We start from the raw sequence: 18,365 nt of genomic DNA on the forward strand, positions 1-18,365 counted from the left end.
ATCAGCTTTAGCGTTCTTTTAAACTGGAAGGTGTCTTTGCCATTGCCAGCACACTTTATCGTACTTGGGTTAACACCACCAGCAAGATGGAACAAGCCACATTTTAAGAAAAAAGAAAGAAAAGGGCAACTTGATACTAAGATAGACTCAGGTAAGTGTGGGATTTGTTTTATTGGCCAGTGCTGGAAAATATTGGGTCATGGTTCTGGAGTATCTTTCAGGTACTTTTTTTTAATACCTTTTTTTTTTTTTTTTTCAGATAAAGGAGGCTCCAAGCCCCGCCCGGAGCCCAACATTGGGCTTGAACTCAGATCAAGAACTGAGCTGAGATCAAGAGTTGGACACTTCACCTACTGAGCCACCCAGTTGCCCCAATACTTTTTTCTTTAATAACACTTTTATATGTCTCATAATCAATATCTGCTGTCCAGAATCTTAAATGTTCATGCACAGACACTATTCTGCCAATGGATCAACAGATGATACGAAGACAAAACAGGATAAAATCATGCTGATTGATTCTCGAACTGAGAACCAGCCCTCTACAAACAAAACCTCACTTCAAGGGGAATCAACAATAGTGATGCAATGTGGACAATTCCTGCAGCTTTGGCTGAGAGGATGTGGATAGGGGATACTAAGGATGAGTGGTTCCTATTCTTTGTTTTCGGCTACGGCAAGAACTAACCACCAGAACTGGTTTGAAACCTGTCTCACTTGATTAATGACAACTTTACATCAATAAGCACATATCTGAGAATTAGCCAATCAGTGGCAGCCCCAGGCTTCTGGAAGCCAGTAAACCCAAACAGATGCACTCCAGTAACTACACTATCACAGATAAAGACCAGCCAATCTCTAAATGCTCTCTCTATAGTCAGTAGATCTTTACACATCCAAAATCCCATTGAAGATCAGCTTTCTGCTTTGCTAAAAGAGACCATTCTTAACTAGGACAGCTCTTTCCCTTGCTTTGCAAGGGATAAATTCAGTTTTTTGTTTATTCCTTTGACAGAGTGTTGGATGCAATGGGAGTGAACCTCTAGCCAAAGTATCTTCAACCTTAATGCTACTGCCTTGAAGAGTTGATGCCTATTATGAGAGATGAAAATACAATGATTAACAGCCTTCTTTGTCTTCCTCTTCTTTGTTCTCCTTTTCTTCCTTTAAAATTTTCTTCATAAGTTTTTTATGTTGATTTATTTTTGAGAGAGAGAGAGAGAGCATGAGGGGGGGAAAGGAAGAGAGAGAGAGAGAGAGAGAGAATCTGAAACAGGCCCCAGGCTATGAGCTGTCAGCACAGAGCCCTACGTGGGGTTAGAACCCATGAACCACACGATGGTGACCTGAGCCAAAGTCAGATGCTTAACTGACCGAGCCACCCCAAACACCCCTAAAATTTTCTTGTGTGTAAAAATTATACCTGCTATTACAAAAAATAAGTTGAGGAATGGAAAGAAGGAAACGAAGGTCAATTGCAAATCACATGCTCATAAAGAACTACTGTCAGTGTTTTGACATCCTTTTACTCTTTTGTATGCAACTGTCTTTATATATTTATATATATATATATATATAATTTATATTTATATAATGTATAAATATTGAATGTATATGATATATATTTTTCTAGCTTTATTGAGGTATAACAGACCAATTATCTACTTAGATTTTTATTGTGAACTTATTTTTTATTATAAATAACTTGTGATGTTTTATGGATGTGTATTAATTTCATTTAACAAATATGTATTGACAATTGGCTTTGTGACTTGTTATGTGAGGTATTGGAAACAGAGGCATGAAGAAGATCAACACGATAAAGGACCTCATGGGTGGAGAGTCTGGCAGGGTTGATATACAATACGTGAGGCACAGGCAACAGGATGATTGCGGATTATAATATCCACTGTGACAAATAAGAAAACAATGTAATGCAACAGAGTAATTAAGGTATGTATACATGCTACTTTCACTAGGAACAACCCGAAGGATGAGAAGAAGACAGCCAGCCTGAGAAAGGGCCAAAGAGCCTGAGAAGTAGTTTTTGAAGTAAATGGAGAAAGTGCAGAGATCTGAGGTAAGAAAGAAGCAGGAAAAAAAAAATCAGGGGCGGAGCCCAATGTGGAGTTCGAAATCAGGAATCATGAGATCATGACCTGAGTCGAAACCAAGAGTTGGATGCTTAACCTACTGAACCACCCAGGTGCCCACTTTTTTTTTTAACCCATACATTGAGAATCATTGCCAAGTGTTGGTTCCAGGGATGGGGGCTGTGTACTTGCATACACAGGCATGTTTTTCATCATGCTAGCAGTTGATTTAGTTTGGCCATGTGTTCTTTTTACTTTAAAATGTATCTTTACAGACTTTACCATTGCAGCTGTTTAATGCTTGCTTCAGATTTCTTCTCCTTGTACCACTAATGTTTTACATTGAAAATCATCACAACCCTACCTTGTGGACTTGTTTAGCTAGTGAAGGTGCAACCAGGGCGTGTTCTCTATTCTCTTAAGACTGTCTCTGGAAGACAGTCAAGGCTTTCCTGAACTTCCTGCCTATCTGGTACTTGGAGATAAAAACCAAATAATTGGCCACTTTGCTTTATTTTTGTTTTGCTTATAATTTCAGGGATTCTATGTTAAACTCCATAATTTTATGAGACAAATAGAGGCTGCTAGGCTAGCAGTGATACAGCTGTGAGATCCAGACTCATTCCAATATCTGGAGGCTGCATTTTCTAGACACTTTCTAGAACATGTCAGAATTATAACCATCTCTTTTCTTCTGGAGGTGAGAGCAGGAAGTGTGTCTCTCCCTTGACTTTATAAAGGCAGTTAGTCAGTTTTCTGATTGTGTAAATAATTACAATTTTTATAGAAAAGTTTTGGAGGTTAAAAAGAAAATAAAAATCATTCATCATGCAATCACTTAAAGACAGGTGTTATCACCATTTTTGTATATTCTGTTTTGGATTGTAGGGTTTCGATGCATATTTTTAAAGCCATTGGGATCATTGTATATAGACAGCTTTGTGTTTAGTTAAGGTTTGAGGGCTTTGGGTTACATAGGAAGTTACAGATATTTCATCCATTTCTGTTTGTGTATCAGGAAGAAAATAATATTCAGACTTGGCTTTTGTAGAGCCAGGCATGAGGATTCATGTCTTTAGAAGTTTGCAGTGGCCTATTGTGTGCGATGTGATTGTGATAATTTTTTTTTCTTCTAACTTCTCATGACCCCTGGCAAACACTTAAAGTCTTGGGCAATGTGAGATTTTGACGCTGGTGAGTCACTGTAATTATGGCCACTTTGACCACAGGGAAGTGGCCATTTATATAGCCCGTGTTACAGATGTTGGTCTTAAGCTAATAGTGGTTGGTCCTGGTACCTAGCAGAGACTGGCTTTAGAATTTGGATTACTACAGTTTTATTCTGAATGATGCTGGTGTTTAATAGCCTTACAGGGTCTCTGCAGACAGTGGGCCATTGGCGTCTCAGTAACAAGTGCTTCTGAAGCAAGGGATTCATTCAAAAGGACAAGAGCATCTTGACTGGGGATAATTATTTACTGTTTTTACAAGTTGACTTTCAACCAGGTCTCAAGGCCAAGAATTTAGCGCAACTAAGTTATGTGTGTGAGCCTAAGAACTAACATGTAAGTAAACTTTTTTTTTATTTTTGAGAGAGGGAGGGAGGGAGGGAGGGAGGGAGAGAGAGAGAGATGGATGGGGAGGGGCAGAGAGAGAGAGGGAGAGAGAATCCCAAGCAAGCTCCATCCTGTCCGTTGTTAGTTCAGAGCCCAATGTAGGACTTGAACCCAACCCCCAAAACTTGAGATCCTGACCTGCGCTGACACCAAGAGCCAGATGCTTACCACCCAGGTGCCCTGAGTCTGCTGCTATTTCTATTTTCACTGTTCCCATCAATAATTGTACCAGGCAAGTAGTGCAAATTTGTATATTTACTTCCTAGTCCTATAAAGTACAAATGTCTTTCCTATTGAAGTATATTATTAAATTTAAGCATAACTATTTAAATTACTATATCAACTTAGACTAGGAGGTCCTTTATGCTAGCACAAATGCATATCACCCAAATATTATCACTTATGAGGAGATTCCCTTAGAGTCTTCATGGACTGATGTGCCCATGGATGTACCAGATTGCATTTATAATGTGGAGGAAGGTCTGCTTCTGCTTCTCCTGGCACCATTTTGTATTCAAAGTAAGGATGCATATGAGTCAGCTCTTGGCATTTTCCTTCAGTCTGGTATATAAGATGTGGGGCATTTGGGATATTTTGGCTCATGCTCATCTTATCTCTTTGGTCAATCCAAATATTTCTGGGAAGAAGTATTTTAACGCTTCTTACGGCACTGTGTTTTCTGAAGTCAACCTGCACTTTCATGGACTCTTAAAAATCAAATCACATGCTGTTTCTGGTGTTTGGAAGCATCTCTCAAAGACATTTGCTGATTACCATGTTAATGCCTAAAAACTGTTTTAGAGCTTTTTTCTATGAGTGCATTACCTTAGCATTTGGGATTTAGATCTGTCTCCAATTCAAAGATCAAAGTATAATCATGGGAACTATTTTTTCAGGAAATTAGATTTTCCTGGCTGAGATAGCAATGAATCTGATTGTCAAGGAAAATTCTACACATTAACAATATTCTAAAAGAGGAATCAAGAGTCTTTATCTGGGTATTTCAGAACACTGAGGGAAATAATTGTTTAAGGTGGGCCTGATTTTGGCAATGATTGTTTAAAATATTGAAAAAAGGAAGATAAAATTTTTATTTTTACTCCTTTATAACCACAAGATGGCACCATTTTCCCATTTTTTTAAAGTTTGACACTGCTGTTTTTCATTTTTTACATTTTTTTCTAAGATTACAAGCTGTTGGGTGATGTTTGGTTATAACTTTCCCTCAAATATGGGCTCATAGATTATAAGACTTAGAGTTCCTGCATTAAATAAGAATTTGTAGGTAGAATAAGATTTGTAATTTTCATTGCTTGCAACAAAGCTTCAATGTGGAGGGAGTGACTAATGAATAAGGTGGAACACTGCAGTAATTTTGCTCACAAATGTTAAATTACAGAGTAAGTTTCAAACTTAAAGCCTCATATTGGCAATTTTATTAGCATTTTCTCATACAAACTCATATCTATGACTACAAACCAGCTACTAAAAAGCAATAAATACTAGAAATCTATTTACATGCTTCAGGATCTGGCTATATGTCTTGTCTTTGTTACCATAATTCTAATGCATTTAAGAGTTTGGATGGCCAAGACCAATAATCAAAGTATATTGCATCTAATTGCTTCCTGCTAGCTTTTGTAGATTATCCAATAAATAAAATTGGGATTTCTCAAAACACCTACAAAATAGATTTGGGCTAAACATTCCACAATCACATTTTCTATGATGTTGCTTTTAAAGCAACTTGAAGTTGTGACATCCTTGTTAGACTCTAAGCCCTGGCGACCTTGGATAGGGCCCAGAAGATGGTGAGAAGGCATTGACAAAGCAGGTATGTTATAATTGTTTTCCACATTAGTTTACAAGTGTTAGAACTGTTCCAAAGGACATAAAGCAGAAATGAAATTTTCTCATTCAACTGAAAAGTCCACAGATAACCTGGCTTCCAGGACAGTTGGATTCTGGGCTCAATATCATTAGGGCTTGACATCCAGCCCCTCCATGCCTCTTCTCTGCCTTGCACTGGGCTGGCTTTATATGTGAGCTTCCCCGTCATGGCCACTGGGACTTAGAGTCTCCCTCTTCATGGCAAAATGACTACATCAGTTCTAGACTCAGATGAGTTCAAGATTTAAGCCTAGCGGGAACACAAGACCCTTTACTGAGAGATCTGGGAATCACACATATGCCCACCCAAGAACCAAGCTCCATGGGTAGGGGAGTGTGGATCTGAGACATATGGTCCACCAGTGGAGCAGTGGTAGAACCCACCCAGAGTACGTGGACTAGATTGAGGGAGGAGTAATCCCCAGACTGAAATAGGGGGCTGTTATGAAAATGGGTGCGGTGACAGGATCTTACTCTTGAACCGTCTTACACGGCCCTGAGCCTAAGGTAAAGCAGTACTGGATGCAGAGGAGATCTCTATGCTTCTGAATATATTTTGTGGAGGTATCAGTTACCTAGACTTCTGCATACCTGTGTGTCCCCAAACTTGCTTACTTCCTGCCAAAAAAACCCCTCACCTTTCCAGAATACCATTCTGTGTTTGGTATAATTTAAGTGCTAGATATTACCTCCTGGACTTTTAATGCTTTAATTCAAAAAATGACCAATAATATTGAGTACTTCTGTGCATGCCTGTATGACTTATTATGTTGTAAACTTATTATGTGGAATGTGTTTTATCCATCTCTGTGACTGATGTTAGCTCTCAATATATGTCGGTAAAATGAATGAAGGAATAATAAAGATTTAAAACTTAAGGGAGATGGGACCAGCAATTTGTGCTTTTCAGAGCTTGGAAACATCTGCCTCTTCTGACAAAGAATCCCTAATCTTCCTGCCTAATTATAGATCTTCAAATATTATAGCGTGTGGTGGTTAAGGCCAATACTGTAGCCCATATGTAAAAGTCACTACTGAAATATTGTTTTGGTGCTTGTCAAATTGTATTTCCTTATCTGGGCCATGTTAATCCTTCTTAGTTATTTTGTTCATTCTTTAGAGGTAGTTGAGGACCATATTAGCTATTTACTACACTCTCAAAATAATTTGGGGCAGAACAGTATGTGTTCTCTGAGTTTTCTTTTTTTTTCTGGATCAGAGGATGAACTAATAGCTTGTGCCAGAGAAAGAGAAAGGGCTGCATAGGTGAAATGTGACTACGTGCGATTACTGTCAATTGTGGGTATTGAATGGTCCAGTCCTGGTAAAGAGAGGAGAGGGAGTGAAGTGTGGTTGGTTCCATTTAAGTAAGGTTAGATTAGTGAGAAAGTGTCCGAACGTATCTAATTGAGAATAATAAATAATATCAGATATGGTCTATAATTTACTCAAAAGGTTTAGAGAGGAGATAATGTTGCCCAAATATATACAAGGGCCATGTCATTTTTAAATTATATTTTCCTTAGTATACAAATGCTGTGATCCACTTAAGTGTGTGCATAATGAGAATTCACAAATGCTGTCAAGGCAAATGCTACGATGGTGTATGGAAGCCTCTTTGGTTATAGGGGTGGAATATACATGGCTGGAATTGCAGTGGGAGGGAAAGGAGTGTCTCTGGGCGTTTTGCAAGTGAACGGGCATTGAGTAACCTAATTTGGGTTATGTGAGGAGAAGTCAGATACAAAGTGATCTTGGCCAGGGTTCCCTGTCTGGCCCAAGGGTACGAGTTGGCTGAGAATACAGGCAGGATGAGAAAGACAGTAAGAATGTCAGCTGTGCTTAGAGTTACGCTCTTCTAGCAATGCTATTTGTAAGTGAGAGGCATACTGAAGGTGTTTGAGGAAGGAGAAGGAAGAGATCTCATTTCCGACCTGATTCTGTTAACATATTCTGGTTTAGCATATCATCCTGGGCCTACAGAAGACAAAGGAAGGGATCCCAGTGGGGAACCAGCTATCTTCCCGTTCTAAATGCTGTTGTAAAGTTGTTGTCTAGCTCTAGTTCTGGGAACTTCCTCTCCTCTCCCTCCCTTTACCACGTGTTTTCCTCCTCTTCGTCAGTCTGATCCCTTTTTGTTGTAAGTAATAGAAGCCCAGTGCAAACTATCTTAAGCAAAAGTGAATGTTATCAACTCATGAGACTTAAAAGTTCAGGACTTGAATGACTTCAAACAGTTCCATATAGATGCTCCACTGTTGGCTCTGTTTTTCTTTGTATTGTCCTCATCCTCCTCCACATCTGTCCATGTTCCAGGAAAGCTTGCCCCAGCAGCACTAGATTTTCATGATATTCACAGCCCTCAAACCAGAAGCCATTAGTCTCTCTCCTGGTATTCCTATAAAGGACCCTCATTGATTGATCTGGGTTATGTGTCCACTTGACTGGCAGCTGTGTAAGAATTATATGGACCATATAAGGTGCAATTACCAACAGAAAAGGTTTATGGGCAGATTTTAAATGTAACCCGTGTCCACTAGATCTTCCTAGGAAAGTATCAAGACTATAGCATGGCCCCAGGCCAATGTTCCCAATGCAGTAGGAACTACATTACTAAATGCAGTGAAAATGCACAGCTTATAATTATGGTTGAGGACTAGATATAAGTCTGGAGATCTTCATCTTAGGAGGAAAGTCTCATGGAGAGAATTACATACGTGACCTGTTGTTACTCTCCAGTATTTCCTGTTCCTTTTAGCCGTTTACCTCTATGGGTGAGCCTAATGGTGGGCAGGTTGAATTCAGAAAAATTTCTGGACTCAGAGCCTCCTAACCTAAAATCGATAGCTCTCCCTCTCCTCCCTTTCTCTGTCTCTCCCTCCATACCTCTTCCACCCAGTCACCAAATGTGACTGGATTTCCTTTGACCCACTGTATATGGTACTTGCTCAGAAGCCTGGAATGGAGGCATTCAACAGAAATCTTCAGTCTAAAATCTTTGTGCTCAAAGTGGGGCCTGGGGATGCTGCCTTGGACTGACGTGTGGTCATATAATAGTGCTGATAACAAGAGCTCTAGATATAGCTACTAGTGTTGACTTCCATTAAGTTCCATCTCACAAAGTATAATGAGTGTTCTGTAGTGAGTGCCTGGGAGGATGGCTCTCACCATATCTGGAGATGAATACGTGAAGAGGAGAGTTCTTCTGGGTAAAAGATTCCTGGTGCCAGGTGTTGGAAGCTTCTGTAGAGCTCAACAGCATAATGCAAAGATTAATTATATACTCGTATATTTTACGCTTTCCAAGTCTATTTTATAAAAGCTCAACCCACTATATTAACATAATGACTGTGCTTTTCTTGTGGAAATCTTGGAAACAGACTAATAATACATTTTTCCACCTACTATGAAAACTAGGTCGCTTTAGTTCTGAGAGAATTGAATCTGGGTTATTGCAAGTCTCACACTGACATTTTCTATGCTATTTTGGACAGCATCCTCAGAATATTTAACATCTACTTTGACAGCAAAACGGTGGAAAGAAAGGTTCCGATTGATTGGTTATGAACCAAAAAGCAGAAGAAGAAGCCTGGCTTTTAAACACAATTTTTTAGCCTGTAAATCCCCTTATGGGTCTTAAGGAAATGAGACAGAGCGTATTCCATTAACCTCACCTCCAGAGTCAGAAGGGATGGCATTTTACCCTCTGACCACAACCGCCCATTATTCCAGATCACATGGTCATCACTTTCCAGCACTTTGAACTTCACTGGCTCTGACAAGTTCCTCACGCTCTATTCCTCCCAGTGCACCAGCCTCTCCTTTTACCATTCCAAACTTCGATTTCTCTCTTGTCAGCGGCCAGTCCCCCCACTTGTATTTTGGATTCCATCTTCCTGTTTTTTTCTCCAGTTCTTTATGGTATTGATAACTCCTTCTCTATCTTGTAACGTCAGTCTCTACTCACTGAATCCTCCTGGTAGCATTTAAATATGTTAAAGACTCCCTCATTAAAATAACTATATTTGGTTCTCATACACCGTTCAAGCTATCCTTCTCTATCTCTCTCCTCCACACTCAAACTCCTTCAGAGATGATTTGAAGTCACGGCATCCATTTTCTCACCTTCCACGTACTGCCCAATCCATTCCCATTTAGCCTCTGCCTCAACAGAAGTATTCTCAACACTTGTTGCTGAAGTCACCAGTTTTTAGATTCCACATATAAGTGAGATCATGCAGTATTTGTCTTTCTCTGACTTATTTCACTTAGCATAGTGCCCTCAAGTCTCATCCATCATGGCAGAGGGAAAGGTTTGTTCCTTTTTATGGCTGAATAATTTTCCATTTTATACTTATCCCACATTTTCTTCATCCACTCATCCATTAATGGGTAGTTAGGTTGTTTCCATATCTCAGCTGTTATAAATAATGCTTCAATGAACAAGGGGGTGCATCTATCTTTTCAAATTACTGTTCTTGTTTTCTTCAGATAAATACCCAGAAGTGGAATTACTGGGTCATATGGTAGTTCTATTTTTAATTTTTAATTTTATTTTAATGCGGAATGCCAAATGCATACTGTTTTCCACAGTGACTGCACCAATGTACATTCCCACCAACAGTACACAGGGGTTCCCTTTTCTCCACATCTTCCCCAACATTTGTTATCTTTTGTCTTCTTGTTCGTAGCCATTCTAACAGATGTGAGATGATAGGTTTCTCACTGTGGCTTTGACTTGCATTTCCCTAGTGATGAGTGGTGTTGAACTTCTTTTCATGTACCTGTTGGTCATCTGTATGTCTTCTTTGGAAAAATGTCTGTTCAGTGCCTCTGTTCATTTTAAAATCAGATTATTTCTTGTTTTGTTTTATTATTGAGTTATATGAGATATTTACATATTTTGGATGTCCCCCCTGACTGCCCCAAGTCCTATTTGTACGTTCTCTTTTCACTGACTGGTACCACCGATCATTGAATGTACTAGCTTATCTCTCATCCTATGTATCACTGAATTCTGAAATTTTTACCTCCTGAAAATCTTTTGAATTCTTCTGTCAGTTTCTACCCTAATCTGAGGGAGTACCATTTTTTTTTATGTGGTGTATTACCTTGACCTTAAAAGTGGCCTTCTTGCATGCCATCTGACCTTTACCCTGGCAGAATAACCCTTTCAAATATAAATCTGATTATACCACTCCTTAGATAAGACATTTCAGAAATTCCCCTGCACAACCTCTCTAGCCAGTGTCTCTCTTGACACAGAGCCTTCTCACATGCTGTTCCTTCTTTCTGGGTCACTCTTCTACCCCAACACTGCTTACCAAGGTGGCTTCTCTCTACCCACAATACAGGCTTAAGCTTCACCTCCTTGAGTCTGCCTTCCTGGACCTCACTGCATCTCTCTTTCTTGGCCCTTATCACCGACAATTTGACATTTGTTTTTATTACTGTTGTTAGCCAGTAATGCCTGTCTTCCCTACTGGACTCCAGCTCCACGAGGTCGTGCTTTAGGTCTGTTTTTGCCAATTATTATTACTGTAGTCCCAAACAAGAGAATATAAAAGGAGCTCAGTATTTATTAGATGAAAGATGGCTTATATTACTTTACAACATATTTTTTCTATCTAAAAGAAAGCTGCGTGTCATTATTGTTTAGTTTGGGCTGTTCTGAGTGTCATTGTGAAATGACCAATAGAAATTTTGATGGGCAAACATGAAAGGGAGTGTAGCCGGCTATTGTGAATGTTCTTTTAGAGGAGGTTGTGGATATAGTAGCACAATTTCTCAAGTATCGATTGTTGCTTCCACTTTCTTTCCTCTATAGCCAAAGGAAAAAACATACTAAATAGAATAAGTTTATTTAGGACACTTTCAGATGAAGTCTCACACTATTCCTGGGATGGGCTACCATTATGGGATAGTTAACATGATCTAAGATCGGCTATGGATACGAGCAGTTGGTTTTCTTCCCTACACATTAGGAAACATGTTGAAGTTTCAAGGAGTGTTACCGGAAAAAAATCTTGTTTGCCTACCTAAAAGTCATTCCTACCTTTTCTCTTGATGTAGAGCCTTTATTGCATTGCAGTGTGTGGTCCTAACTCATGTGACTTGAAAAGGATCATACTATCCACATCCCGGGGAATAAATTCTAATTGATCTAAGCCAGTTCTTGTGATCCAATTTTGCTGGTCAGTTATTGAATCGGATGTGGGCATGCCACTGCATTTGTGCCAGTGAGATGTGAGAAGTCTTCGGTTCTTGGAGGAAAGGCTCTTCACTCGTTATAAGAGGCACACGGATAAGCAGTCGCTTTCCTTCTCAATGCAGTTGTGTCTGAATGTGTTCCTGAGAAGGCTGCAGCCAGCTTGTGACATGAGAACTAGTCTGCGGACGAGAGGCATACCAAGTATGGCAGAGAGGAAAGATAGAAACACTGGGCTGCAGGCTAGTCCTCCTCACAGGTGTGACTGGGTAGACACACATTTTGCTGGACATGCACACACATACAATCACATGTTTGTATATGTAAAGCACCGAACTTGGTAAAGCAGCTTGCGCTTCAGTTTCCTTCTACTGCTGCGTGCATATATGTACAAACTGTCCCCATCATGGAACAGAATCTAATAGTGCTGGGCTTCGGGAATAAAAGTGAAAATTAACCATTTTCATCAATTTCATTTACAGGTGAAAGAAAAATTGTGGAATGCCAAATGCTGAAACATTTCCCAGCCTGTCATGGTCTCTCCACTTTTAAGAACTTGGAGATGACATTGGTGGGGAGCCTGGGCGGTTCATTCGGTTAAGCATCTGACCCTTGATTGTGGCTCAGGTCATGATCTCACGGTTTTGTGAGATGGAGCTCCACGTCGGGCTCTGCGCTGGCAGTGCAGAGTCTGCTTGGAATTCTCTCTCTGCCTCTCTCTCTCTGTCCCTCCCTGCCCCTTAACCCCCTCCCCCGCAGCATGCCCGCTAGTTGTGCGTGCACTCTCTCCCTCCCTCTCTCTCAAAGTAAATAAATAAACTTTAGAAAAAAATGAAGGAAAAAAAGAGAACTTGGAAGTTACATTGGGCCCACTTGGATAATCCAGGTTACTGTCCTTATTTTAAGGTCATCTGATTAGCAATCTTCATTCCATCTGCCACCTTAATTCCCTTTTTGTACATAACATAACAAACATATGGGCAAGTTCTGGGGATTAGGACATAGACCTATTTGGGTGTCACTCACATCCTTGCCATCTTAAAGATTTCTTCCGTTTTGAGTTTATTAAAAAATATATCCATTTGATTAACATTTGAGCACTTGTTATAGAAATGTAAACGAGACAGGGTCCCTGCATTTAAGGAGGTGATCATTTAGTGATTGCTTTCTCAGAAAATGTTATAATTCTTAGCATTGGATTTAATGATAAGAGAGGAATTATTCTAAAAAGCCTGGATGTTCTGTTCCAGATATTCTAGGTGTATGTATGTGTATGTATGGTTTTCATTTTATAGCAAAGTAACTGGAAGTGTACCGAGGTAAAGCTCCTCTTATCCAGGTGCACAGCTGGAGAGAAATGGAGACAGTATGTGAGCTGTGATTTTCTTGCTTGTCCAATGGTTTTTCCTCTATATCAGTGAATGCTTTATGCATGAAGAATCCAGGTCTTGTTTTTGTTTTACAATCACTTACAGGCACGTAAAACAAAATAGGAGTGGGGCTTTTCCTGTCCTCACAGAATTTCAGCTGGGAACAGTAGGTGATTGAATCTTTACTGCATCCATAAAGTTCAGTGGCTGTCATTTCCAACAGTCTAAAGAGCATAAAGATTTCTCAAGTCTTCTTTGACATGCCTTGGGAATACATACATATGAGTGTATATGAGTATGTGAGTGGCCTCTTCTTCTCTTGGTGGAGAGACTAGTGCATGACTTTTGTCTTAAGAATTTCTATAGCAGAAGAAAAAAGAATTCTAAAGGCAGGACTTTGCCAGGAGTTATCTGTTAAAAAGGTAAAGAGGAAGGGCAGCAGAAAAACATACCATTTGGGAAGGAAGGATATGCGATTTCATGGATCAGTAGCTATTGCACAGAGGAGCTACCCTTGAGTGTGCTAGACAGGTGCCTCTCTGGAGGGCAGGGGACCTCAGTAGGAGTTTGTGTGGAGTGAACCACAAAAGGGATTTTAAAAGAAGCCAGCTGGAAGAGTATCTGTGTTGGGGGATACAAACACCCCACCAATGAGATCTAAGGGAAAGCTGACAATTAATGTGATTTTGCCCCTTCTTGGAGCCAGCAGCAGGATGGGGGTGGGGGAGGAGCAGAGGAGAGAAGAAAGACCAGACACAACCCTCTACCCCACTGCCCTCCCCAATTTCAGTGCCAGCATTTTCTTTTGTCTTCATGACCAACTTTGTGCTAAATGGTCCTCTAAAGGACAACTTTGCATTTTAAATGCATTGTATTTCAAACTCAGGTCTGTGGGTTTCTAAGTCTAAATTAGGCTCAAATTGTACCTTAGAGGTCAGGCTCCTGCCTTAGAAACTTTGTTATTCACGTGATTCCTCACTTCTTCATGATATTACTTTCAGTATAATAATTTGTATTTAAAAGGCTATATCCATTAGCATTTAAAAAAAAACACAAGATGTCACATCCATAGTTTGAAATAAATAACCCTGACTTGGGGAGGCTCGTACCTTGACACGAGTATGTCAAGATCTGTGTCTCATAATTGTGAATAGACATAGCATGATCCTACACTTTGGGTTTTGTCATTTTGCTTTGGGGATTTGTTGCAGAGTCAGGCCCAAAGGTGAGCTGGTCTCTGATCTTTAGGAAATAAAACGAGGTGTCACAGTAGATAAAACAATTTCTTCTCTTAGTGATGGGCACTGTTTCTGTCTACAGTGGCATTGGTCTGTTGAGATCCATGGCTGGAAATGGCCAGGAGAGGGGGTGATAAAGGGAGGAAAGCCCTTACGATCACCCTTATGTAGGATGACTACCTCTGCTCTTTTCAAAAGGCACAGACAGGGCTATCATCTTTGCATTTCTGAACAGGTACATGCAAATCTGGGATCTCTAAACTTCATTTGTAAGAGTAGCTAGGCAACTGCTTTCCCAGCACAACAGATCCCAGAATGAATGTAAAGTAATATACAGTACAACATATCCTAAGTTGAGCTTGGATCTTACATACGCACACTTTTATGCTGCCAACCATCAGTGATTTGAAGATTCTTCCTTTGGTCGGATGAGGATGCCTTGGCCAAACTGAGGCAAGTAGCCATTGTTGATTAGAGACTTTCAAAATCACCTATTCCTTCTAATGAATGGCAATGAGGACAAAGTGAGGAAAACACAGCATGTGATAAGGAGAGATTTACCCCAGAAAACCAATCTGCTGAAAAGTTTTTGGTCTCAAAACGCTATTACAGGAGTGAATCAACTGGAAGCAGAATTCGTATGAAGAAATAATGAAGCCTTTTCTCAGGGAACGGACAAAGTATTTCTCAACATTCCTGAAGTCACCTGAAACTGTCTGCATTTCACCACGTTTCAGCAAGAAAATAAGAAAGAGCTGTGGGGACAGTGGCCTGTTTTGCACATATTTGTCTGTGTGAGGATGAGAGAAGCCATCAGTTGTGTGGAAAATCTGTAAATGTTATTACAAAGGGTATTGAAATTATAGATTATATTTATTCATTACTGGTGAAGGAACTGGGTGACGCACTAGCTTTTTATTCATTTTATTACTAACAAATTGTTGGCAAAAGGCATCAATAATGTATTTCCTTTTAAGCACCAGAGAGAGTATTGAAATAAAAGGAAGTTGTTGTTTATTTTTAAAGGTACCAAATTTCCTTTCCAGAAATATTATGAGCTTCATTTGAAATAGTATTGATAATGGAGGAAATGAACTATATTTCTTGGTCAGCAGTCTGAAAAATTCCTAAAACCTTGTCCCGTCTTTGACTCTTGAACCCAGCAGCAGTAGTGTGCTCACAGAATTTCCATTAGAGTTGATGAAAGATACAGGTGCGCTTTTAGAGGGAACGATAACTGGTGGCCTGTTATATAAATAATATTGTAAAAGACTGCTTTAGAGATATAAGCAGTATGTGTAGAAGACAAAAACTGAGAAAAAAGTCTGTGTTTGTCTGTGTAGGTGTATATTTGTATGATTTCATTAGTTGTCTAGCTCAGAGATTACCTATTGAGAAAATAATCGTGGGGAAAATAGCTCAATACAAAGAGAAAAATGGAAAGTAAAACCTTAAAGGATTAATATATTTGGGAATCTGGTTTGCAATCCCGTGTGTGTGTGTGTGTGTGTGTGTGTGTGAAAGAGAGAGAGAGAGAGAGAGAGAGAGAGAGAGAAAATAATGCTGCTACCTCTCTTGGTAACATCTATTCAAAAACTACGCATACCTACTAAGGGTGTTTTAGGCTCAACCAGCTCTATGCCAAATATCTGTTTCTTCAATAAATGACCTAAAAAAAAACCTCAATAGCTCTATCATGGCTTGCAATTGATTCTTGGCTCAAGATTTTGTTGGCTTTAGGTTTTTATTGATGAGTTGTGTGTTTTTCCTATTAACATTTCTTTTATGATTTCCGTAGCAGTTTAACACCTGGAATATAGTTTTTATTTTGGAGGAGGAAAACTTATTTATTTCATTTTATTAATTTTTTTCAAGATCTTTTAACATCATGACCTTAATGATTTTCCCCATTATTTTCTTGATGACAGTTATTATTTGAATGAATTGACTGTCATATGGGCTCCACCGACCTGAAACTTTAAGTGTGTGTTTTATTTTGTTGGACCAACATTAGAACAGAGGATGAAAAAAAATTGTACCATTCTGAACCCCTTAAGAAAGGCTCTGGACATTTGACATGTCTGTACAAAACATAATCTCCTATTTTGCTTGAAAGCATATATCAGTGCTTTTTCGCTATATTTCTGTCTTGCTAGATACTGAATTTTGTATATCTCTGAAGTCAGTCTACCTCCACATGCTTTGTTGTGTCTGATATGCTGATTTTCCACAAAAGTTTAGGGGACAGATATTGCACTGGACTTGAGAAAAATGTACCTTTGTTTGGATTTTGTTGTGTCACATTATGGCATTCCCTTTTCTCTTCTACTTTCAAAAAGGTAGTCGTCCATAAAACAAATGTAACAATTCCTGCATTTACTAGAGTATTCTACACACCAGAGTGTGTTGAAGATCTTGAGGGCTTGGCTGGAGTGTCCAGTGAGTGAAGAATTTTGTTATGGCAAAATAATGAGGTGTGGGCTTTTTATTATGGAGTCCCCCTGGAATGTCAGTTCTATTTGATTGTTTTTCTACTTACTTAAAACCTTAGAGTGAACTCTTAAATCTAATAAATTCTGCTAAAATAAAGTACATACTTTATAATTCAAAATCAGTTTTCTTGTTGATATCCAGAAAGTTGATGCTGATCCCAAGCCATCTTAGAAAAAGGAATAGAACAATAATCATGATTGATACTATGTAGGAGTACTGCACTTACTTTACCTAAATTTACTTTCCAGGTTAATGTATGTTAATATACTTATAAGAATCAGCCTAGTTTGGTCATATACCACTGTGGCAATTTCCTGCCCCGCCCACCAACACATGTGTATGCATGCGTGGACACTAACTTGTGGGTGCAAGTACACACAAATTCTTCTTTAGTGATGAGGTCTCACGTTATTTTGCTGGACTTCATGGTAATTGCTGTGAGGTTTCTCCATGATGATGATCACCTCCTAACTTCCTATCTTGTGTGTTTTCTTCCTCAGCCACTAGTACGTAAATTCCATGGGGCTAGCGACTTCTGTTTATTTCGTACCTTGCTTACAGTCTGTGCCCAGAGGAGTGTGTGCCACAATGCAAATGCTCAAAAAGTACTTGTGAAGTGAGAGAACTGATGGCACACTTTTAACACCAGAATGGAGGCTTATTATTACTGTTGTCAAAAAGAAAGAAGTGTTAACATCCACCTCTTTTCTACCCTCCCTCTTTTCGTAGGGTAATCTGTGAAACTGTTCTTCCTATCAGGACCAAAATGGCTAACAAGAAATGTGGTTTTAATGGCTCTTCCTGGATTCTGACTCCATTTGCCAATCCGTGCCCTGCCTCTTGAAGAAATTCTGGGCTGAAGGATTGTGTCTCAAGGCATCATCCAGGAAGTGTGAAGATGATGAGACCTACAGTAATTCCAGTGTGTGATTCAGGTCAGATGCCCTCGAGAAAATCTTGAACTTTAGAATTCTTAAAGCCTTTTTGTTTTCATAGAACATCATATATTCTTTTCAATTATTTATGCAAAAGAGAAAAAGAATGCTAATATTCTCTATTGATATTAGAAAAACAGTAAAATCATTTTAAACCTACAATTTCCAGGAATATCAGCTCTTCTCTGCACAGCATCAGATAATAAGTATTTTATTACATGGTATTTTCAAGGTATGTGTATATATATATGTATATACACACACACACACACATATAAAACAATAACAGATATCATTTATGAATTTAATATCAAATCAAAATAATTATAAATGCTTATATGTTCTTCATTATAAGTATAGCTGTGTTGTGATTTATTCTCTCTCTTTTTAGATACTCTCAGCTGATACCTAAATTTTTTTTTAAATTTTTTAAATGTTTATTTACTTTTGAGACAGAAAGAGAGAGAGAGAGAGTGCATGAGTGGCAGAGGAGCAAAGAGAGAGAGAGAGATACACAGAATC

At 39.1% G+C, this 18,365-nt stretch overlaps 1 long non-coding RNA gene across 1 annotated transcript; it reads left to right on the forward strand.

Annotated features, from left to right (window-relative positions):
* The first annotated feature begins 247 nt into the window (after nucleotides 1-247).
* LOC125916840 (uncharacterized) lies at nucleotides 248-18,085 on the forward strand. The gene is made up of 3 exons (XR_007456048.1): nucleotides 248-365; nucleotides 1,980-2,080; nucleotides 17,638-18,085. It is a non-coding gene; the product is annotated as an uncharacterized LOC125916840 (long non-coding RNA).
* Nucleotides 18,086-18,365: the final 280 nt, after the last annotated feature.

Source organism: Panthera uncia, unplaced genomic scaffold, assembly GCF_023721935.1.
Source record: "Panthera uncia isolate 11264 unplaced genomic scaffold, Puncia_PCG_1.0 HiC_scaffold_1240, whole genome shotgun sequence".
Lineage (NCBI taxonomy): Eukaryota > Metazoa > Chordata > Mammalia > Carnivora > Felidae > Panthera > Panthera uncia.